This window comes from Chiloscyllium plagiosum, unplaced genomic scaffold (assembly GCF_037043375.1).
Source record: "Chiloscyllium plagiosum isolate Xiang-an unplaced genomic scaffold, Cpla_swu_hap1 HiC_scaffold_19, whole genome shotgun sequence".
NCBI classification, from domain to species: Eukaryota; Metazoa; Chordata; class Chondrichthyes; order Orectolobiformes; family Hemiscylliidae; genus Chiloscyllium; species Chiloscyllium plagiosum.
Window position 1 is genome coordinate 2,666,705 of NW_028270157.1, and position 24,450 is coordinate 2,691,154.

Sequence of the window (24,450 nt, forward strand, 5' to 3'; positions counted from 1 at the left end):
CCAGACCCTGGGAGGGGATGAAGGGGCAGGATGGCTTTGTGCAGTTATAAACTCAAACCCAAGCCCTGAGCTCTGTGCTTCCAGGCAAGAAACTCCCACTGAGGAAGGGCTTGGCATCTGATGGAGCTCAGACCCACCAGAAACACTCAGCTTCATATCTGCTCCGGGTAAACACAGGGCAAACCGTCCCCTTACCCTCACAGCTACATTCCTGATTGAAAATCTCTCCTTCCCCCTGCTTTCTTTGGTTGGTGTCACTAATGGTGCTGCACGGTGGGGGATTGAGTGGGGGAGCAGTCAGGGTACAGGGTGCTGCCTTATCTAGACCACCACCTCCCTCCTGTAAGGGTGCTTCTTCAGGAACTCTCTCCTGTGTGTGTGTGTGTGTGAGAGAGAGAGAGAGGGGGGAAGAGGAGGACAGTGTGAGGCCCTGCCCCTGTTTCTTGCTGCTGTATTAGGTATGCGAGGCAGTGCCTTTATGTATCCAATCACACACAAGGACTCAGTGATGCAGTCGGTTCTCACTGGAGACTTTTCTGGGAGCTGCAGTGTTTCTCTGTTCAAGTGACGGTTCCCCCTGTCTCCCGCAGTATAAAACCGCTCACTCTCAACACTTGGAACCAAATCTCTGCAAAGCCTGGCCAAGAGAAGCAGACGAGAGAGAGCGAAACCGTGTCTTCCTTTTAATTTGTGTCTGTCTCTATTTCTCAGGCAACCTCAGCTAAATAGATTTTCTGTTTATTTTAAACAAAATAAAGGACATCTTTCCAGGTAAGACAATGTTGTGTTGCCAAGCTCTCTGTCCATGCTGAAAGTGTGGCTCATAGGATCCCTGCTGTTGGGGATGAGTTGTTTTGGGAAGGGGCTATTGTCTAATGAATGCTTCCTTACGGAATGGGAGGTACATGTCAGTACACGGATTGTGTTCCCTCAGCTCGACCAGGAATATCCCTATCACCCGAATCACTGCGGGTCAGTGAGGGGGGTGAGAGAGGGGAGGGAGCCTGACTCTGTGCGTGTGGGTGCCAGAAAGTTGAGGTGCCTGAGTGGAGAGGCTGTGCCCAGAGTGTGGGATTAATACAGACCCGTGTGTGTGTTCGTCTCTGCCACTCTCTATCAGAGAGAAAGCGAAAACAAATGTCATCTTTCATTTGCTCGGTATGTTGTTGCTGCTGTCGGTGGTGTTAGGGCTGTGTGTGTGATGAGGTAGAGGATTCCTCTGTTTCTGTCCAACACTCGCTGAATATCTGTTTGCCTGTTTCAATGAAGAGTCCACTTTCGGTGGAACATTATCTCCATTGGGTTCAGTAAGTTCCCGTTTTCACCTTGTTCAATTTCAAACTGGCAATGTATTCACAAAAGGTGTTTATCAGAAAGAACACATTGATAGTGCTTTCCGACTAGTTGTAATTTAATCAGTACACACAATCACACTGACACACACACACTGACACACAATCACACACACTGACACACAATCACAGACTGACACAATCTCTCACACTAATGCAGTCACACACACTGATAGACACACACTCAATCCCTCACACTGACACACAGTCACACCCATACTGACACACACAATGACATACTCACAATCTGTCACACACTGATTCACACAGATACTGACAATCTCACACTCACTGACAGTCACACATAATCTCTCTCAAACACAACACACACTAACAATCTCATACACTGACACAGTCACACAGGAACACACTGACACAGGTACACACAATCTCTCCCATATACACACAGTTTCACACACACTGACAGTCACTGACGTTCACACATTCGCATATTCACAATCACACACACACTGACACACAATCACACACTAGCGCACAATTACTCTGACCCACATTCCAGCACCAACAGTCACTCACACTCACACTCACACTCACTCTCACACACTGGTACACTCTCTCAAGACGGGAGCACGGAGAATGCTGGATCCTGGGAGAAGGGACCAGGACAAGGATGTGGGGAAACGGCCGGAGAGCAGCGGCGGAGTGTTTGAGCCGAGAGACTTTCCCACCTTTCCGTTCCTGCCGGGAATGGGCCGGCAACTAGGGACCGAGCAGCAGCGAATTCAGGGGAATTCTGAACAGACGGTGTGAAGGTCAAGGAGTTTTCGACTTGGTTTGATCTTCTGATCTCTGTGCCTCTGTGACACATCCATATTTATACACTGATTTATTATCCTGCATTAACCTCTTGAGAGATATGGAGTGTTCAGGTTGACACATAGAAATGCAGCCAAACAGAGAGAGCAATAAGACTGCACTGGCTCCCACAAGTTCACTGCATCCTAGGGACAGAGAGAATCCCAAAGACTGACAATCCCAGAGACAGAGAGAATCCCAGAGACAGCGACAATCCCAGAGTCAGCGACAATCCCAGAGACAGCGACAATCCCAGAGACAGCGACAATCCCAGAGACAGAGACAATCCCAGAGACAGAGACAATCCCAGAGACAGAGAGAATCCCAGAGACAGAGAGAATCCCAGAGACAGAGACAATCCCAGAGACAGAGAGAATCCCAAAGACAGAGAGAATCCCAGAGACAGTGACAATCCCATAGACAGAGAGAATTCCAGAGACAGCGACAATCCCAGAGACAGAGAGAATCCCAGAGACAGCGACAATCCCAGAGACAGCGACAATCCCAGAGACAGAGAGAATCCCAGAGACAGCGACAATCCCAGAGACAGTGACAATCCCAGAGACAGAGAGAATCCCAGAGACAGAGACAATCCCAGAGACAGCGACAATCCCAGAGACAGAGAGAATCCCAGAGACAGTGACAATCCCAGAGACAGAGAGAATCCCTGAGACAGCGACAATCCCAGAGACAGCGACAATCTCAGAGACAGTGACAATCCCAGAGACAGAGAGAATCCCAGAGACAGAGAGAATCCCAGAGACAGAGAGAATCCCAAAGACAGAGAGAATCCCAGAGACAGCGACAATCCCAGAGACAGCGACAATCCCAGAGACAGAGACAATCCCAGAGACAGAAAGAATCCCAAAGACAGTGACAATCCCAGAGACAGAGACAATCCCAGAGACAGAGACAATCCCAGAGACAGAGACAATCCCAGAGACAGCGACAACCCCAGAGACAGCGACAATCCCTGAGACAGCGACAATCCCAGAGACAGTGACAATCCCAGAGACAGAGATAATCCCAGAGACAGAGATAATCCCAGAGACAGAGACAATCCCACAGACAGAGACAATCCCACAGACAGAGACAATCCCAGAGACAGAGAGAATCCCGAAGACAGTGACAATCCCGGAGACAGAGAGAATCCCGGAGACAGCGACAATCCCAGAGACAGTGACAATCCCAGAGACAGAGATAATCCCAGAGACAGAGATAATCCCAGAGACAGAGACAATCCCACAGACAGAGACAATCCCACAGATAGAGACAATCCCACAGACAGAGACAATCCCAGAGACAGAGAGAATCCCGAAGACAGTGACAATCCCAGAGACAGAGAGAATCCCGGAGACAGAGACAATCCCAGAGACAGTGACAATCCCAGAGACAGTGAGAATCCCAGAGACAGAGACAATCCCAGAGACAGCGACAATCCCAGAGACAGCTACAATCCCAGAGACAGTGACAATCCCAGAGACAGAGACAATCCCAGAGACAGTGACAATCCCAGAGACAGAGATAATCCCAGAGACAGAGAGAATCCCAGAGACAGCTACAATCCCAGAGACAGCGACAATCCCAGAGACAGTGACAATCCCAGAGACAGTGAGAATCCCAGAGACAGAGAGAATCCCAGAGACAGAGACAATCTCAGAGACAGCGACAATCCCAGAGACAGAGACAATCCCAGAGACAGAGAGAATCCCAGAGACAGTGACAATCCCAGAGACAGTGACAATCCCAGAGACAGAGACAATCCCAGCGACAGAGAGAATCCCAGAGACAGAGACAATCCCAGAGAAAGCGACAATCCCAGAGACAGTGACAATCCTAGAGACAGAGACAATCCCAGTGACTGAGAGAATCCCAGAGACAGCGACAATCCCAAAGACAGAGAGAATCCCAGAGACAGAGACAATCCCAGAGACAGAGACAACCCCAGAGACAGCGACAATCCCAGAGACAGCGACAATCCCAGAGACAGCGACAATCCCAGAGGCAGTGACAATCCCAGAGACAGAGACAATCCCACAGACAGACACAATCCAACAGACAGAGAGAATCCCAGAGACAGAGAGAATCCCAGAGACAGAGACAATCCCAGAGACAGTGACAATCCCAAAGACAGAGACAATCCCAGAGACGGAGAGCATCCCAAAGACAGTGACAATCCCAGAGACAGTGACAATCCCATAGACAGAGAGAATCCCAAAGACAGTGACAATCCCAGAGACAGCGACAATCCCAGAGACAGAGACAATCCCAGAGACAGAGAGAATCCCAGAGATAGTGACAATCCCAGAGACAGCGACAATCCCAGAGACAGAGCTGGCAACTGTAACAGCAATCAGCACCTTCTATTCTGCCCAGGAACAGACTGAAGCCAGGGCAGTGAGTGTTAATCTCAGAAGAAAATACTAACCACTTCCCAGTGACACCAAACTCCAGCAGGATATTTTTAAACCAGCTGGAGTACAACAGATTCAGCTGTATTAGTGAGAGAGAGAGAGTGAGAGAGAGAGAGAGAGTGTCTCCCCTGCTCACTGCCCTGACGCTCAGAGGAATTTTCACTTTTATTGTTTAACATTGGCTAATATTCTGAAAACTGAAAATGTGTTGCTGGAAAAGCGCAGCAGGTCAGGCAGCATCCAAGGAACAGGAGAATCGATGTTTCGGGCATGAGCCCTTCTTCAGGAATGAGGAAAGTGTGCCAAGCAGGCTAAGATAAAAGGTAGGGAGGAGGGACTTGGAGTGGGCATTGAAAATGCGGTAGGTGGAAGGAGGTTAAGGTGAGGGTGATAAGGTGAGGGTGATAGGCCGGAGTGGGGGTGGGGGTGGAGAGGTCAGGAAGAAGATTGCAGGTTAGGAAGGTGGTGCTGAGTTCGAGGGTTGGGACTGAGACAAGGTGCGGGGAGGGGAAATGAGGAAACTTGAGAAATCTGAGTTCATCCCTTGTGGTTGGAGGGTTCCTAGGCAGAAGATGAGGCGCTCTTCCTCCAACCGTCGTGTTGCTATGGTCTGGCGATGGAGGAGTCCAAGGACCTGCATGTCCTTGGTGGAGTGGGAGGGAGAGTTGAAGTGTTGAGCCACGGGGCGGTTGGGTTGGTTGGTCCGGGTGTCCCAGAGGTGTTCTCTGAAACGTTCCGCAAGTAGGTGGCCTGTCTCCCCAATATAGAGGAGGCCACATCGGGTGCAGCAGATGCAGTAAATGATGTGTGTGGAGGTGCAGGTGAATTTGTGGTGGATATGGAAGAATCCCTTGGGGCCTTGGTGGGAAGTAAGGGGGGATTTTCCATGATTTTCGCTTCCCCGGTCCCCCACACCTTATCTTCACCATGGACATCCAGTCCCTGTACACCTCCATCCCCCATCATGAAGGACTCAAAGCCCTCCACTTATTCCTTTCCCGCCGTACCAACCAGTACCCTTCCACTGACACCCTCCTTCGACTGACTGAACTGGTCCTCACTCTGAACAACTTCTCTTTCCAATCCTCCCACTTCCTCCAAACCAAAGGAGTAGCCATGGGCACCCGCATGGGTCCCAGCTATGCCAGCCTCTTCGTAGGATATGTGGAACAGCCCATCTTCCGCAGCTACACTGGCACCACCCCCCACCTTTTCCTCCGCTACATCGATGACTGTATTGGCGCTGCCTCATGCTCCCACGAGGAGGTTGAACAGTTCATCCACTTTACCACCACCTTCCATTCCGACCTCAAATTTACCTGGACCATCTCAGACTCCTCCCTCTCCTTCCTTGACCTCTCCATTTCTATCTTGGGCGACCGAATCAACACGAACATTTACTATAAACCGACCAACTCCCACAGCTACCTAGACTACACCTCCTCCCATCCTGCCCCCTGTAAAAACGCCATCCCATATTCCCAAATCCTTCGTCTCCGCCGCATCTGCTCCCAGGAGGACCAATTCCAATACCGAACAACCCAGATGGCCTCCTTCTTCAAAGACCGCAATTTCCCACCAGACGTGATCGACGATGCCCTCCACCGCATCTCCTCCACTTCCCGCTCCTCCGCCCTTGAACCCCGCCCCTCCAATCGCCACTAGGACAGAACCCCACTGGTCCTCATCTACCACCCCACCAACCTCCTGATACATCGTATCATCCGCCGTCATTTCCGCCACCTCCAAACGGACCTCACCACCAGGGATATACTTCCTTCCCTTCCCCTATCAGCGTTCCGAAAAGACCACTCTCTCCGTGACTCCCTCGTCAGGTCCACACCCCCCACCAACCCAACCTCCATTCCCGGCACCTTCCTCTGCAACTGCAAGAAATGCAAAACCTGCGCCCACACCTCCCCCCTTACTTCCCTCCAATGCCCTAAGGGATCCTTCCATATCCACCACAAATTCACCTGCACCTCCACACACATCATTTACTGCATCCTCTGTACCCGATGTGGCCTCCTCTATATTGGGGAGACAGGCCGCCTACTTGCGGAACGTTTCAGAGAACACCTCTGGGTCACCTGGACCAACCAACCCAACTGCCCTGTGGCTGAACACTTCAACTCCCCCTCCCACTCCACCAAGGATATGCAGGTCTTTGGACTCCTCTATCGCCAGACTATAGCAACACGACGGCTGGAGGAAGAGCGCCTCATCTTCTGCCTAGGAACCCTCCAACCGCAAAGGATGAACTCAGATTTCTCCAGTTTCCTCATTTCCCCTCCCCCCACCTTGTCTCAGTCAAATCCCTCAAACTCAGCACCACCTTCCTAACCTGCAATCTTCTTCCTGACCTCTCCGCCCCCACCCCCACTCCGGCCTATCACCCTCACCTTATCACCCTCACCTTAACCTCCTTCCACCTACCGCATTTCCAACACCCCTCCCCCAAGTCCCTCCTCCCTACCTTTTATCTTAGCCTGCTTGGCACACCTCCTCATTCCTGAAGAAGGGCTCATGCCCGAAACGTCGATTCTCCTGCTCCTTAGATGCTGCCTGACCTGCTGCACTTTTCCAGCAACACATTTTTAAGCTCTGATCTTCAGCATCTGCAGTCCTCACTTTCTCCTAATATTCTGAAAGGGTGACTGAAAGAGAACTAGCAAACACGTTTGGGTCAAACATGAGGCACAGCCTCCCGAGACACCGTGGAGCTTGGAGAGAGATCAAAACACAGTGTGTCACATGGTGTCTAAGGCCATTCCCAAACCCCTGCCAACACCATCCAGAAACAAACCCACCTTGGGCCCTGAACTCCACTGAAACACATTAAATATTTTAAAAGCAACACGCTCAGAGATGTTATTACATTCCTCTGGAGCAGATGGCATTGAACCTGGGCTTCCACTGTATCACAGGAGGGCACTGGCTGAGTATCCAACTGGCCCTTTCATGGTTAATCTCACCTTGATACAATAAAGCTGAATGAGGCACGAGGATTCAGGTGAATGGGGGTTCCGGTGAATCGGGTTCAGGTGAATAAGGGTTGAAGTGGTTGGGGGTTGAGGTGGATAGGGATTGAATGGGGGTAGAGGTGGATGGGGGCTGAGGTGGATGGGGGCTGAGGTAGATGGGGGTTAAGGTGGATGGGGTTGAGGTAGATGGCGGTTGAGGTAGATGGGGTAGAGTTGGAAGGAGGTTGAGGTGGAGGGGGACTGAGTTGGATGGAGGTTGAGTTGGATGGAGGTTGAGTTGGATGGAGGTTGAGTTGGATGGAGGTTGAGTTGGATGGAGGTTGAGGTGGATGGGGGTTGAAGTGGATGGGGGTTGAAGTGGATGGAGGTTGAGGTGAATGAGGGTTGAGATGGATGGAGGTTGAGGTAGATGGAGGTTAAGGTAGATGGGGGTAGAGTTGGAAGGAGTTTGAGGTGGAAGGGGGCTGAGATGGATGGAGGTTGAGTTGGATGGAGGTTGAGGTAGATGGGGGTTGAGATGGATGGAGGTTGAGGTGGATGGGGTTGAGGTGGATGGAGGTTGAGGTTGATGCAGGTTGAGGTGGATGGGGGTTGAGGTGGATGGGGGTTGAGGTAGATGGGTTGAGGTAGATGGGGTAGACTTGAAAGGAGGTTGAGGTGGAAGTGGGCTGAGGTGGATGGTGGTTGAGATGGAGGGGAGCTGAGGTCAATGAAGGTTGAGGTGGATGGAGGTTGAGGTGGAGGGGGCTGAGGTGGATGGAGGTTGAGGTGGATGGAGGTTGAGGTGGATGGAGGTTGAGGTGGAGGGAGCTGAGGTGGATGGAGGTTGAGGTGGATGGAGGTTGAAGTGGATGGAGGTTGAAGTGGATGGATGTTGAGGTGAATGGAGGTTGAGGTGGATGGAGGTTGAGGTGGATGAAGGTTGAGGTGGATGGAGGTTGAGGTGGATGAAGGTTGAGGTGGATGAAGGTTGAGGTGGATGGAGGTTGAGGTGGATGGAGGTTGAGGTGGATGAAGGTTGAGGTGGATGGAGGTTGAGGTGGATGGAGGTTGAGGTGGATGGAGGTTGAGGTGGATGGGGTTGAGGTGAATGGAGGTTGAGGAGAATGGGACGTTGGGGGTATGGAGTGAATGGTTAGTTTGTAGAAGAGTGAATGGGTGAAGGTCAAGGGTCATTGCTTTGGTGGTTGGGCAGATGGATGACTTGAGCTGAAAATGTGTTGCTGGAAAAGCGCAGCAGGTCAGGCAGCATCCAGGGAACAGGAGAATCAACGTTTCGGGCATAAGCCCTTCCTGAGGTTGAGGTGGATGGAGGTTGAAGTGGATGGAGGTTGAGGTGGAGGGAGTTGAGGTGGACGGAGTTGACTGGACTGATAAATGGAAGGAGGGTATGCACTAATCATTGAATAATTGGGTGAATGAGTTGGCCCATTGTGAATCTTTGGATGAATGAATGAGCTTGTGATGTGTTTGTGTAGGACAAGAGGAGCCACAGTATGTGGTTTACAGGGTGAGAAGGTTAGGTTGGTCATTCAGATTGGTGCCAGGTGTATGGGGCATCGATGCCCATTCCAGCTATGGTGGATCTGAGAACTCTCAGCTGGTGCAGTCACAAATAAATCCAACTGAGTATCTGAGGGAAACACCATTATTCCAGAGTGTGGTGAGAATGTGGAGTTTGCTCACACAACAGCTTGGCTGCTGTTGGATTAACAGGAATTGAGGCATCAAAGGAAATGTTGATAGAATGCGATGCAGAAAGATGGGAGAAGCTTTGTGTTGAACACTAAGGACACATTAAGCTGACTAACCTTGATCCCGAGTTGTTAGTATTCTGTCGTACCATTGTTATAACCTGACAAGTTTGAGGATTGAGCAATTATTTCACCTGTAAATATAACTCTCATGTGAAAATGTGCTAATTCAAAAGGATGTCTGTTTCTGACTGGGGACCTGGATTTTGTTACTGAATTATTTTGTTCCATCAAAAAGCACACATATGTATAAAACACTTCACTGTAAGTGTCAAGAGGAATATTTTACAGACTAATTCATGGATGCACAACAATTGATTGTGTGATGAAGCTTTATTTATATCAAACAAGTGGAAAGTGGAATGTAGAAGTCAGCTCTGAAAGGTGTGACAGATGCTCTGTGTTATTAATAGCTCTTTTGGATTAGGATCAAGAGTCCAGGGCACTCTCTTCTTACGGTCTCGAAAGTTTTCTTCAACCCCTGGCGTTTTAAAGCGTTGTGATGAGGTCAATCAAATCATGTGTGTGCTGACAGCTGTCAAATGCAGAAGAGAGGGATCTATTTTGTGTTTTTTAAGAATGTAAAATTACAGTTACTTCTATGAAGATACTGATGGCGTGTCTCCCAAGGGTTGTTGGTACCACCAGCGGAATTTGGGCTCCCATATCTAGATTCCCTTGGTGAACAATCCATTACAACTGGATCAAATTGATGCTGCTGGCAACATTTATTTGATTATGTATCCTTTGTCTGCCTTTTGGAACGCTTTCTCCTTGAGGCACCAGCCTTCAGCTTAATTTCATCAAGATGGAAGCCCCTTCGCCATGTTGGCTAGGCAGCTGCATTTCCTTTGGGTGATTGAGGATGGAATGTGAATGGCCACAACATCCTGAGGGCACGATTAAACTTGAGGTGAACAAATGTTAACACAAGGGGTAATTCATCCCTTGTTGCCCATGCAGAATTTCAGTCTCTCCCTTGGGCTGTTTCTTATTTTATTATTCTTTTTTCTCAATTGTAATCCTTTTAAAATAGAACCAATACAATTTACAATGATGTAATCAGTTTAGCTTTCGTCACCTCTTCTGGCAGAACGGTCCTCATTTTAAGAGCTTTGGATTAAGATGTTTCCATCTAATTCCCTTTGTGTATCCATTGAGCTTCTGGACTCTGGTCATTCACTCGTCAAGTAAGGAACAGGCTTCCCACAGTCCAGTCCCTAATCTCTGGAAACCCCTTTGCTTTTCGACTTCAAATGTTTCCTTTATGATTCTCGACATGGTGACCCTCCTGGACTATGCTGTGTTTCAGCCACCATGTAGTCTTCGTTTTTCACTCACTGTGAGCAGTATCATGATGTGTTTCCTACATTATGTGAATTATATTAAGTGCAGTTAATTTTCAAACGTAGGAGCAGGAGTAGTTTATTCAGGGAATTTCTGCCATTCAATAACATCGTGGCTTAATTTGTTCTTCTACTGTAGAAACACTTTCTTTGAAGAAAATGTTTGCTCCTTTTTATACTTTTGATAGTTTCTATCACTATTCTGCCCACTACCATCCCAAAATCCACCGTCACTGTCACCGTCACTGTCACCATCATCACTGAATGTCTTTATTTGTGGAGAGTGAATTGGTCAAAACTCTTGAGTTTGAATTGACAGACTTATGCAACACATTCTATAGGGGCACCACACTCTTGGCTCAATTACTCAGATTCAGGTTCCTGATGAAGGGCTTCTGCCCGAAATGTCAATTTTCCTGCTCCTCGGATGCTACATGGCCTGCTGTGCTTTTTCAGCACCACTCTAATCTTGACTGGCTGCCTGTGCCAAGTTGCAGTTGTCGTGAGCAAGAGCCCAAGGGCAGAACTCTTCAAACTAACACATACAGAAGACAAAAAAGTATTAACAGCCAACTTTGAATTCATTCTGTCTGATATGATGTTGTTTGAAATGGCTAATTACAGGTGGTTAATTGCCATTGTGCTTAAGACTGATTCTGAGGTGTCGGTGTGTCCTGTGAATATTAACATTTATGCAGAACTGAAAGTACTGTGGGAGCTGTGAGATCTGGAGAATAGAGACCAAATATCTCGGCCAGTTCCTTCACTGTACTTTGATTTCAATTCTATTTCCTCAAATTGCTGCTCACCATTGGCCCAATGAGCTCTGTGTTTGATCATCAATGTTGCCAGATGATTGGACAGTGCTTTTATTCATTTTCAAGCGAAAATGTCAAGGCCAGTCTCCTCTACATTGGGGAGACAGGACGCCTTCTCGCAGAGCGCTTCAGAGAACATCTCCAGGACACCTGCACCAATCAACCCTGTGGCCGAAAACTTTAACTCCCCCTCCTACTCCCCCAAGAAATGCAGATCCTGGGCCTCCTCCATCGTCATTCCCTCACCATCCGACGCCTGGAGGAAGAACGCCTCATCTTCTGCCACGGGACCCTCCAACCCCACAGCATTAATGTGGATTTCACTTGTTTCCTCATTTCCCCTTCCCCAACCTTACCCCAGTTCCAAACTTCCAGCTCAGCACCGTGCTCATGACCTGTCCTACCTGTCCATTTTCCTTCCCACCTATCCACTCCACCCTCCCCTCCGACCTATCACCTTTACCCCCACCTCCATCCACCTATTGTACTCTTAGCTGCCTTCCTACCACCCCCACCCCCTCTTATTTATCTCTCCACCCCCAAGGCTTCCAGCCTCATTCCTGATGAAGGGCCTTAGCTCCTCGGATGCTGCCTGGCCTGCTGTGCTTTTCCAGCACCTCACTCTTGGCTCAATTACTCAGTGAAAGTGAGAACTGCAGTTGCTGGAGACCAGAGTTGAAAAATGTGGTGCTGAAGAAGTCCTGAAGAAGGGCTTATGCCCGAAGCGTCGATTCTCCTGCTCCTCGGATGCTGCCTGGCCTGCTGTGTTTTTCCAGCACCACATTTTTCAACTCAATTACTCAGTGTTAACTGTTGATGAGAAGTTACTGGTGAGCTACCCTCTGGAGCTGCTGCAGTCCACTAAAGGCAGATGTGCAGCTGGGAGAACTTTGCAGGATTTTGACTCAGTTCCTTGTTTGATGCTGGCATTTCTGTCTAATATTGTTTTGCTTTGACTTCTCCATTGGTTTCGAAGAGTATGTTGCTGGAAAAACACAGCCGGTCAGGCAATATCCGAGGAGCAGGAGAATCAACATTTTGAGCATAAGCCATTTGCTGGACCAGATAACAGCTACAAGTCTGGCAAAATGGCAATTACATTACAGTCCATGCATTTAATTCAGGGCACATCTGAGTAGAAATAAATACCCTTGTGTAGTAATTAAATATTTTGCCTCAATGTGATGTATGTCTTGGTTCAGTGGGTCGCACTCTTGCCTTTAAGTCAACAAGTTAAACCCCATTCCAGTTATTTAAGGAACAGCCTGAATTGACATCATTTCCTGACACTAAAGGTGCTATTTTTAATGGTGTGACCTTCCTGGGTAGACATATTGGACCCTCTGGCACCATTGTGAAGAAGATGAATAGAATTTACCTGAGTGCTCCTGGGGCCAAAATGTATCCCTTAACTGCTCATAGAAGCAGATGATCTTGTTGCTGTCTCAGTGCTGTTTATGGGAGATCCCTGTTGTGTTTCCAACACTACAGCTGTAATGAGACTTCACATCTACTTCACTGGCTCTTTTGGATATGCAGAGGTTGGGAAAAGTCCTATAGAAATCTGGAAAAAAGTTATTCCGGACTTGACTACATTACATAAACATAAGTCTTCTTTCTGTAACGTACAACAAGAAACACTTACATTTCTATAGCAGTGGTGACAGTGCAACACTCTGTCTTGCTGCATTGAATTTGAAGTATCAGTCTTGGCTTTGTGTTCCGTTCTCTGGGGTGGATCTTAAATTGGGATCTTTCTGTCTCAGAAGTGAGTGTGCCACTGGCTGAGCTGCAGCTGATAATGCAACTTAAAGCATTCAACTGATTGGCTGAATATAATGTAAGGAACTGGGCAGCTGAAGTGATGAGTTTTAAATGGAACTTGCAATCTTTTAATAGTATTGAAGCTCAGAAAAATTGTTGATTTTTCTCTGTTTTACACAACTAATCTTTAGAAAGGTGTTACCATATTTACAAACTGAGCAATATGCAGTGCTGTTAGCATTAGAAACTATCTTAGAAACATAGAAAATAGCAACAGGAGGAGGCCATTTGGCCTTTTGAGCCTGCAGCATCATTCAGTATGATCATGGCCGATCATTCAGCTCAGTCCCCTGTTCCTGCTTTCTCCCCCATACCCTTTGATCCCTAAGAACTCTATCTAACTCCTTCTTGAAAACATTTAACATTTTGGCCACAACCATTTTCTGAGTTCCACAGACTCCCCATGCTCCGGGTAAAGACATTTCTCCTCATCCCAGTCCTAAATACCCTACCCCATGTCTTTAGACTGTAACCCCCTGGTTCTGGAGTCCTAGGGCATCAGGAACAGTCTTTTGAGTGTTTATCCCATCTAGTCCCGTTACAATTTTATAGATTTCTCTGAGCACCCCCCAGTTCTTCTAGACCCCAGTGACTATAGCCCTAACTGATCCAGTCTCCCTTCATACATCAGTCCTGCTATCCCAGGAATCAGTCCCGATAAACCTTCGCTGCGCATGATAAAATCTGAGATATAACGCAGGGGAATTGGGTTAAATCTGCACTTTCCCTCCCTTTCATCACTCTTCCCACTGATGAAGGGCAAACATTGAAAGACAAAGAGATCTAACTGGTGACCATCACCTCTGGTCCCTGTGAAACAGGGTCAACAGCACAAACCAAAAACAGTGGGATGTTCTGAGAACACGTGGGGAGAGAGCAAGAAAATCAGAAAGCAATTCATTGAGATTAAGAGCAAAACAAGACCATGTACCCAAGATTCACCCCACATGGCCTTTCCTCTTTACACAGCAGTTGAAACTTTATTGCTGGAACAGCACAGCAGGTCAGGCAGCATCCAGGGAACAGGAGATTCGACGTTTCGGGCACAGGCCCTTCTTCAGGAATGAGCAGAGAGTGTTCAGCAGGAGAAGATAAAAGGTAGGGAGGAGGGACTTGGAGGAGGGGCGTTGGAAATGTGATAGGTGGAAAGAGGTCAAGGTGAGGGTGATAGGTCGGAGTAGGATGGAGGCGGAGAGGTCAAGAAGAAGACTGCAGGTCAGGAAGGCGGTGCCGGGCTGGAGGGATTCGGCTGAGACAAGGTGGGGGGAGGGGGGATGAAGAAACTGGTGAAGTCCAAGTTCATCCCCTGCGGTTGGAGGGTTCCCAGTCGGAAGATAAGACGCTCCTCCTCCGACCGTCGCGTTGTTGTGGTTTGGCGGTGGATGAGTCCAATGACCTGCATATCCTCGGTGGAGTGGGAGGGGGAGTTGAAATGCTGTGCTACAGGGTGGTTGGGTTGGTTCGTCCGGGTGGCCCAGAGGTGCTCTCTGAATCGCTCCGCAAGTAGGCGGCCTGTCTCCCCAATATAGAGGAGGCCACACCGGCTGCAGCGGATGCAGTAGATGATGTGGGTGGAGGTACAGGTGAATCTGTGGCGGATATGGAAGTTTCCTTTGGGGCCTTGGAGAGAAGTGAGGGGGGAGGTGTGGGCGCAAGTGTTGCACCTCCTGCGGTTGCAAGGGAAGGTGCCGGGAGTGGAGGTTGGGTCGGTGGGGGGTGTGGATCTGACAAGGGAGTCGCGGAGGGAGTGGTCTCTACGGAAAGCTGATAGGGGAGGGGAGGGAAATATATCCTTGGTGCTGGGGTCTGTTTGGAGGTGGCGGAAGTGACGGCGGATGATGCGCTGTACATGGAGATTGGTGGGGTGGTAGGTGAGGACCAGTGGGGTTCTGTCCTGGTGGCGGTTGGAGGGGCGGGGCTCAAGGGCGGAGGAGCGGGAAGTGGAGGAGATGCGGTGGAGGGCACCGTCTTTACACTGCAAACCTGCTTCTAACAAGGTTTTTGTTGTTATCTGAAAGATATGGTGGCAGTTCAGAGACTGCTCATAGTTGTACTGAGTGTTTCCAGAATTTTCTACATTGCTTTTTGAGCATTTGTATTTCTATATTAATTTGTTCAACAAAGCTGCAGATTGAAAATGGAAATGAAAGTGCTTTATTTGTAGTGTTTGAAGGGCTCGTCTGATTGACTGATTCAGGTGTATTATGTCAGGTAACTTGATAGCACAGCACCCATTTATAAAAAAAAGTTCAATTAGCTGAGATAAACTACTTGAGCAACCATTTCTGCTAATTTTCAAAATGAGTGTCCTGAACATATTTGCACATCATCAGGCTTCTCGAGCGATGACACAGAGAAAGCCTGAGCAAATCTATTCCACCATTCCATTAGATCTTGACCAATCAGCTCCATTTATCTCCTTCAATCCACATCGCCAGATGTCCTCACTCAGTAAATACCTCAATAAAACAAAGAACTGTGAATGCTGGAGATCATGGAGTCCCTACAGTGTGGAAATAGGACCTTCAGCCCAACACGTCCACACCAACCCTCTAAAGAGTAACCCACCCAGATTAATGCACCTAACCTACACATCCCTGAACACTTTGCGGCAATTTAGCATGGCCAATTCACCTAACCTATACACCTTTGGACTGTAGGAGGAAACCGGAGCACCCGGAGGAAACCCACGCAGACACGGGGAGAATGTGCAAACTCCACACGGACAGTTGCCTGAGGCTGGAATCGAACCCAGGTCCCTGGTGCTGTGAGGCAGCAGTGCTAACCACTGAGCCATTTGAAACAAACAAACAAAAAGCAGAAATTGCTGGAGAGTATCAGCATCTTCAGAGCAAGGAAGCAGCGTTAATGTTTCTGTTAACGTTTAAGAAACAAATGTTTCTCTCTCCACAGATGCTGCCAGACATACTGAGTTTCTCCAACAATTTCTGTTTTTGTTTGCCCCAGTAAATGTTTGTTGTTTTTTGTGTATTTTATAGTGGCCTTTTATTGCAAAGTTCTTCAGTACAACTTCCCTCTAAGGCAGAAGGTGATGGATTCACCCCAGAGTCTTCAGGATGATGGTCCAGCGCTATACTAAGGGAATGCTGTGCTGTTGCAGCTATCATCAATCAGGGGGGATGTTATATTAAAGCACTGTATGCCCCCTGGTGTGTGTAAAAAAATTCTTTGGGGATGTTCCAGAGAAAATTTAGTAGATCTACCAAATTCCCAGCTAATACTGATCACTGAATTAACCTCAGTAATAAAATGAACAAGTTACAATGGAGTATTTCTTACATTGTAGCTGTGACTGTACTTACAAATGTATTTAATTGGGTCTAATGTGTTTTAGAACATCCTGAGGGTCTGAAATGTCGTGTAGCAATGCAAGCTTTTCACTTTTAAGATTTTAAATGAAAAATGTGCAGGTCTACTTAGAAACAAAGACATAATGGCTCATTCAATTTTCAAATGTTTTCTGCCTTATTTCTTACAAAGAATCGTGGCCATAATGATGCATTACTCAGTTCTAGTTTCCTGTTATGACACATCCATAAGCACCTACACAGAGCTGTCTTTGGAAACCCATTCTCTTTTCTTTACCATTAGTAATATGGATGTAGATAGGAAAGGGTGATGATTTTCTGTGTAACAGTTACCCTTCAGTACATGAAGATTAAGCAGTAATTCAATCACAGAAAGCAGGGAGAAAATAAATCAAACAGCAGGCAGGCTATCATTGACAGCAAGAGATCTTTGTGTCTTGGGGAAGATGGACAGTGCTATTGCACAGCCACCTCTTCAATACGAAACATTTGTCCCTGTCCTGGGAGTGTTTGAGGGGGGGGACAGTGTAGAGGGTGTTTATTCTGTATCTAGAGTGTGTCTTGGGGAAGATGGACAGTGCTGTTGTACAACCACCTCTTCTCTTCAATATCAAACATTTGACTCTCCTGACTTCTGTTCAAAGCCAACAACAAGACCATCTATCTATCAGGTGCTACTTAATGTCATAAAAAATCCCAAGGCTAGTTCAAAGTGTCTGTGAAAACCTGACAATGATAGAGAGGAAAAGACCAGTCCAACTGCCCCAAGTGGTCAAGCAGCATTTGATTCCCAGCATCCAATAGAAATTATGGTATCTCTTTGGAGGGACAAACATTTATATTAAAACAAAACGTCTTTAACTTAGGGACGATGGCATCCAAGAAATACCTCACTGAATCCTTGAGGTAATCCAAATTCATTCCAGAGATCAAGGTACAGAAAGATCCCAAAACTCCTGACAGGAACATAACTGACAAAATTGAAATACGAAGCAAAGAACTGTGGGCGCTGAAACAAAAATAGAAATTGCTGGAGAAACTCAGCAGGTCTGGCAGCATCTATGGAGAGAGAACTGGTCCAGTAACCCTTGCTCCGAACCAATAGTAATTAGAGAAAAGTGGTACATATGCTGATGACGGGGGTTGTAAGTAGTTTGAGCAGGGGGGATCTTTGGTGGGGGAGGTAGGTAAAGGAGTTAATGATAGGAAGGGCCAGAGCTGAGAGAGAGAGAAGACAAGAGCTTAGCAAACTAAACGATGAATGAATATTGGTGAGCTGAGGAGAAAGAAAAGCTGGTCCACCCTTTTCTATCTCTCTACTTTTCTTTTCTATCTACCCTCAGTTTCTGAAGAAGGGTACTGGTCACTACTGAAACAGTACCTCTATTTTCTCTGTCCACAGATACTGCCAGATGTGCTGAATTTCTGTTTTTGTGAAGAAACTGGCAGTTGCAGATATTGGGATTGGAGACCCTGATGAAACAGAAAAGGGGGGTCTTACATTTAGGGAGGAGGGTGGTTTTGCGGTAGAATTCCACAGTATGTGATCAGCTGTATTGCAAGGTACACAAAAGGACAGGGGCAGAAGCAGATATAGCGGGGCCTTAGGAAGTAACCAGCTGTTGTTAAAGAGACGCGATAGGGAGAGGCTTCCATGAAATGGATGTTTTGATGTTGGGCCACATTTCTGCTTCTCTAAGGCCCACAAGTGAAGGAGAAGAAAATCCATCTGTAAATGTCCCTTCTGGTCCCACAGCCCTCATGGTGACTTCATGATGTTTTCATGTTTCTGATGCCTTCTATACTCAGGATCATGCCGATGGACAGACTCCATCACTCCTGTATCAGATCTTGTTTGACCATCAGTTTCAGGAAGACAAAGGTCATGATCCAGGGAGTTGCCACACCACCATCTGACAGCATCGACAATGCAACAACCTCCAAGACCCTCCAGTGGGGAATTGTCAAGGTTGGAGGTTGTTGAAGCCTCACACACCCAGGTTCAACATCACCAACAATCTGTTACCTGATGCTGAAATCAAAGCAGCTGCAGTTCTTGCAGGTTGTGTGATGTCCAAGTTGTGGGATGACTGAAGACATCAAACTTTGAGTTTATCAAACCCATCCTCAGCTCAGTCCGCTGCAGTGGGGAGATGTGGACAATACTCCCCAGGACTGAACAGATCCAACCTTCACTGGCTTAGGTCAATCTTTACCATCTCCTAGCAGGACAAGATCACCAACTCCGAGCTGCTTGATAATGCCAATTCCATCAGCACCCACTCATCACTATGCTAACAATGCTCCAACCTTCATTAAACAACTGACAAACCTATTCCCAGAGACGTCGCTCATGTCTTTTTAATCCCACCTCAGAGCTGTACTGACCTCGCAGTGGCACCCAGCTTCTATCGGGTAACCACAATGTTCAGAACATACCCAAAGTTCTGACTCCCAACACCGAGCTGCTCAACAATTCTTCGCACGTGGTTTGCATCCGAACATCATGATTATGTGCAACATCTCAACAAATTGACTCCTCAACAAATTCCCAAGTGCACAGACTCAGTGTATCTCAGTGAAACAACTCGACAGCTCCTTTCTGTGTGGAGCTTGTTTCTCTCACTCCCTGGACTTTCCTGAGTCCCGGTTGCATGGAGCTGTTCAATCGCTTTGGGACTTCCATGAGCGCTCTCGTGACACGGAACTGGTGTAGTTCAGTTTCCTTCTGTATAGCCCAGCTAAAAGGCAGCACTCCACCCTCACTGCCCCACAGTTCACTGCCTCCTTTCACCTCCTGTTCAGTGACCCCTGAACTGTCCAGAGCAATGGGCCCCTCCCAATGACTAGGCAGAATTGAGTGTTACCAACCAACAACTCTTGTACTTTGGGGAATGTTCCAGTGAATGCTGGCTTGCTCATTACACAAAGAAAGAAAACGAGAAGAATTATTTATACAATGTCTGCCATCTTCATATCTCACCGCCAAGTGTGCTTAAAGTCATAGAGTCACAGAGATGTACCGCACGGAAACAGGCCCTTCGGTCCAACTTGCCCATTCCGACCAGATATCCCAACCCAATCTTGTCCCACCTGCCAGCCCCCGGGCTCATATCTCTCCAAACCCTTCCTATTCATAAACCCATCCAGATGCCTTTGACATATTGCAATGTACTAACTTCCACCACTTCCTCTGGCAACTCATTCTATACACGTCCTACCCTCTGAGTGAAAAAGTTACCCCTTAGGTCTTGCTTATAGCAGAACGATTGATGACTAGGGGGTTGTGGCCCAGTGTCTAGTTCACTGTAGAGTGACTAGGGGGAAGAGTTACTGAGAAATCTGTGGGATCAGTTTTGGTCACATGCTTTTTGACTTGTGCTCTGAGTTGTTGATCAGAGACTATTATTCTCAGAAGTCACTTGTTAATTTTGGGTGTAAGAAATAAGGGCTATGTGGTTTTTAGATTGCATTACTGTTATAACATTGCATGCTATTGGTTTCAAACACCATTGAATCTTGTGGTCTTATTAGAGTCCTTCAGCTAGCCACTTTCTCATCTAAACCGCTAACTCACCCTCAATCCTGTGCCTCTGTATTTTGTGCAATAGCCTACCATGGGGAACCTTATCAAATGCCTTACTGAAATCCATATACACCACATCAACCACTTTACCCTCATCCACCTGTTTGGTCACCTTCCCAAAGAACTCAATACAGTTTGTGAGGCATGACCAACCCTTCACAAAACCACATTGACTATCTCTCATCAATTTATTCCTTTCTGGATGATTATAAATCCTATCTCTTACAACCTTTTCCAACACTTTTCCCACAACTGAAGTAAGGCTCACAGGTCTATAATTTCCAGAATTGTCTCTACTCCCCTTCTTGAACAAGAGGACAACATTTACTTTCCTCCAGTCTTCTGGCACTATTCCTGTAGACAATTACAACATAAAGATCAAAGCCAAAGGCTCGGCAATCTCCTCCCTGGCTTCCCAGAGAATCCTAGGATAAATCCCATCCAGCCCAGGGGACTTATCTATTTTTAGACTTTAGAATTGCTAACACCTTCTTGTTGTGAACCTCAATCCCATCTAGCCTAGTAGCCTGTATCTCAGTATTCTCCTCGACTACATTGTCTTTCTCTAGTGTGAATACTGATGAAAAATACTCATTTAGCACTTCCCCAATCTCCTCTGACTCCATTCACAACTTCCCACCACTGTCCTTGATTGGCCCTAATCTTACTCTTGTTAATCTTTTATTCCTGATATACCCATAGAAAGCCTTAGGGTTTTCCTTGATCCTATCCGCCAACAACTTCTCATGTCCCCTCCTGGCTCTTCTCAGTTCTCTCTTTTGGTCTTTCCTAGCTAACTTGTAACTCTCAAGCACTCTAGCTGACCCCTCACGTCTCATCCTAACATAAGCCGTCTTCTTCCTCTTGACAAGAGATTCAACTTCCTTAGTAAACCACGGCTCCTGCGCTCGACCACTTCCTCCCTGCCTGACCGGTACGTTCTTATCAAGGACACGCAGTAGCTGTTCCTTGAATAAGCTCCACATTTCTATTGTGCCCATTCCCTGCAGTTTCCTTCCCCATCCTATGCATCTTAAATCTTACCTAATCACATCATAATTGCCTTCACCCCAGCTATAGCTCTTGCCCTGCAGTATAAACCTATCTCTTTCCATCGCTAAAGTAAACATAAACTGAATTGTGGTCACTATCACCAAAATGCTCACCTACCTCCAAAACTAACACCATACCTAGTTCATTACCCAGTCCCAAATCCAATGTGGCCTCACCCCTTGGCCTGTCTACATACTGTGTAAAGAAACACTCGTGCACACATTGAACAAAACATGACCCATCTAAAGTGCTTACTAAAGTACTTTAGATGGGCCATCTAAACTATAGTATTCCCAGTCAATACTTGGAAAGTTAAAGGCCCCCATAACAACCACCCTGTCACTCTCACTCCAATCCAGAATCACTTTTTTAATCCTTTCCTTTACATCTCTGGAACTATTCGGAGGACAATAGTTGTTGGGAAATATTCATCCTGGAGTCCACTTACTAGTGGTGTACCGCAAGGATCTGTTTTGGGTCCATTGCTGTTTGTCATTTTTATAAATGACCTGAATGAGGGCGTGGAAGGATAAGTTAGTAAAATTGCGGAAGATACTAAGATCAGTACAGTTGTAGACAATGCTGAAGGATGTTATGGTTACAGAGGGACATAGATAAGCTGCAGAGTTGGGTTGAGATGTGGCAAAAGGAGTTTAATGTGGAAAAGTGTGAGGTGATTCACTTTGGAAGGAGTAATAGGAACGCAGAGTTCTGGGTGAATGGTAAGATTCTTGGTAGTGTAGATGAGCAGAGAGATTCTGGTGTCCATGTGCATAGATCCCTAAAAGTTGCCACCCAGGTTAATAGGGTTGTTAAGAAGGCAACAGGATGACCTCTCCCTTCCTGTTTTAAACCTTAGCCCATACTACCTCAGTAGACGAGTCCTCAAACATCCTTTCTGCCACCTTAATATTGTCCTTAACAATGCCACATTCCCAACCCCCTTTTACCAACTTCTCTGTTTTTACTGAAACATCTAACCTCTGGGACTGTAATCTCTGGGGACTGTAATCTCTGGGAGCTGTAATCTCTGGGGGCTGTACTCTCTGGGAGCTGTAATATCTGGGGACTGTAATCTCTGGGAGCTGTAATCTCTGGGGGCTGTAATCTCTGGGGACTGTAATCTCTGGGAGCTGTAATCTGTGGGGGCTGTAATCTCTGGGAGCTGTAATCTCTGGGAGCTGTAATCTTTGGGGCTGTAATCTCTGGGAGCTGTAATCTCTGGGAGCTGCAATCTCTTGGGGCTGTAATCTCTGGGATCTGAAATGCCTGGGAGCTGTAATCTGTGGGGGCTGTAATCTCTGGGAGCTGTAATCTCTGGGAGCTGTAATCTTTGGGGCTGTAATCTCTGGGAGCTGTCTTGCCTGGGAGCTGTAATCTGTGGGGGCTGTAATCTCTGGGAGCTGTAATCTCTGGAAGCTGTAATCTCTGGGGGTTGTAATCTCTGGGAGCTGTGATGTCTGGGAGCTGTAATGTCTGGGGGCTGTAATGTCTGGGGGTTGTAACCTCTGGGGGCTATAATCTCTGGGGGCTATAATCTCTAGGGGCTGTAATCTCTGGGGGCTGTAATCTCTGGGAGCTGTAATCTCTGGGGGCTATAATCTCTAGGGGCTGTAATCTCTGGGGGCTGTAATCTCTGGGAGCTGTAATCTCTAGGGGATGTCTGTTTGGAAGGTTGTTGGAAGAGCTGAGCAGAAATGAAACACTCAGTTGGCCGAGAGACAGGGCCAGAGAGAAGGGTCAGGTGAAGTCTGTCCCCTTCTCACCCGCCATCTTCCCCTGCAGCAAGTAGGACAGAGTCTGCCATCTTAGAGAGGGGTTCCTGGACCCCAACGGATAACTCCTACTACAGAGTAGACCACCACTACACAGGTCATCATCTTAGTGACACACAAGGCTGCTACAGTGTGAAGATCAGAACTGTTCACAAGATTCCAAATCTGGTTTAACTAAATTTAATCTCTCCTTAATTCCACCCCTCCAGAAATTGCATCATAATTGCCTTTCCCCCAGCTATAACTCTTGCCCTGTGGTATATACCTGTCTGTATTTCTCTTGAAGACTTTATTAATTATTATTAACTATTGCTACCTTTAGTAATATATACAGCAAAGCGGACAGGCTGTTGATAAAAAAGTCCCTCTGGAATTCCAGGAATCTTCTACAGCTTCAAATGGCCTGAATTGATTTGGTGTCTCTGTGGATCCTATTCTCGTCTCGAGTCAATACACTGTCAGACACGAAGAGGCGCCAACTCTTACTGCCATTCTGACCTTGTGCAGAGTGTGTGCTGCACTGTCAGAGGTGCCATCTTTTTGGTCATCTGAGGTTCTACCTGCCATCTCAGCTAGATGTGAAAGGTCCTGAGCCAATGGAGATGAGTTCCAACAGATATCCTGGCCAAGCTCTCTCTGTCAGTGTACATTGTCTGAAGACAAAGGGGGATTTTAAATACCACAGAGCTCAGGCAGAATGAGTGAGGAGTGAGTCTGGTATCTGCAGCACAATCTTAATTCCTGGGCTTCATCTGCATGGCACCAGTCAAGTCCCTGTCAAAGATCATAAAGTATTTCATTATTGTAAGGTCCTTTAGGACATCTGGAGGTCATGCAAGGTGCTATATAAATGCAGCTTGTTCTCTGTTCCATTTTTTCCCTCCTCCTACCACTCAGTCATTTTTATTTCTTCTTCACAAGATTATTGACAGTAAGAGAGACGTGTACAAAGAACAGGAGCTATGCTGCTTCCTGAAGTTAATTATTCCATTGTCCTTTCCCATCACTTCTTTTGTCATTGTTTGTACAAATTAATTTCTTCCTTTCCACTTGAGTACGACTGTAACACAGACTATTACTGGCATGTTAGTTATTGGGAGAAGACTCAGCTTCTGCTTCTGATTATATTTTGTTTCAAGTTGACTGATTTTGTTTAATCTCCTATGCTGAATTTTTGAATAATGTCAAAGCAGGTAAATCCTGGAGTTAAAGACAAATGGAAAACTGGGTTTCTGAGTTATTTTTCCCAGGGGTTTCTCAGAGACGGAGTGCACACATTTCCCATTTAATGCCCTTGCCCTTCACCCTGATGACGACAGCACCTTGTGTGTACAGCGTATCTGGGGAGTGAGACACTGGACAGCAACAACTGAGTGGGATCATGGAGATAAGTTGTTTG

The 24,450-nt window shown here is 47.0% G+C and overlaps 1 protein-coding gene across 3 annotated transcripts in view; it reads left to right on the top strand.

Moving 5' to 3' along the window:
- The first annotated feature begins 568 nt into the window (after positions 1-568).
- The window catches only part of LOC122559449 (synaptotagmin-A), a 638,345-nt gene continuing 614,463 nt past the window's right edge, over positions 569-24,450 (top strand). For 2 of the 3 annotated variants that reach the window (XM_087996971.1, XM_087996974.1), the window contains exon 1: positions 570-771. The gene's annotated coding sequence lies outside the window, so the exon portion shown is untranslated. Of the gene's footprint in view, positions 772-24,450 lie in introns of all 3 variants that reach the window. The other variant, XM_087996972.1, reaches the window with a different exon arrangement.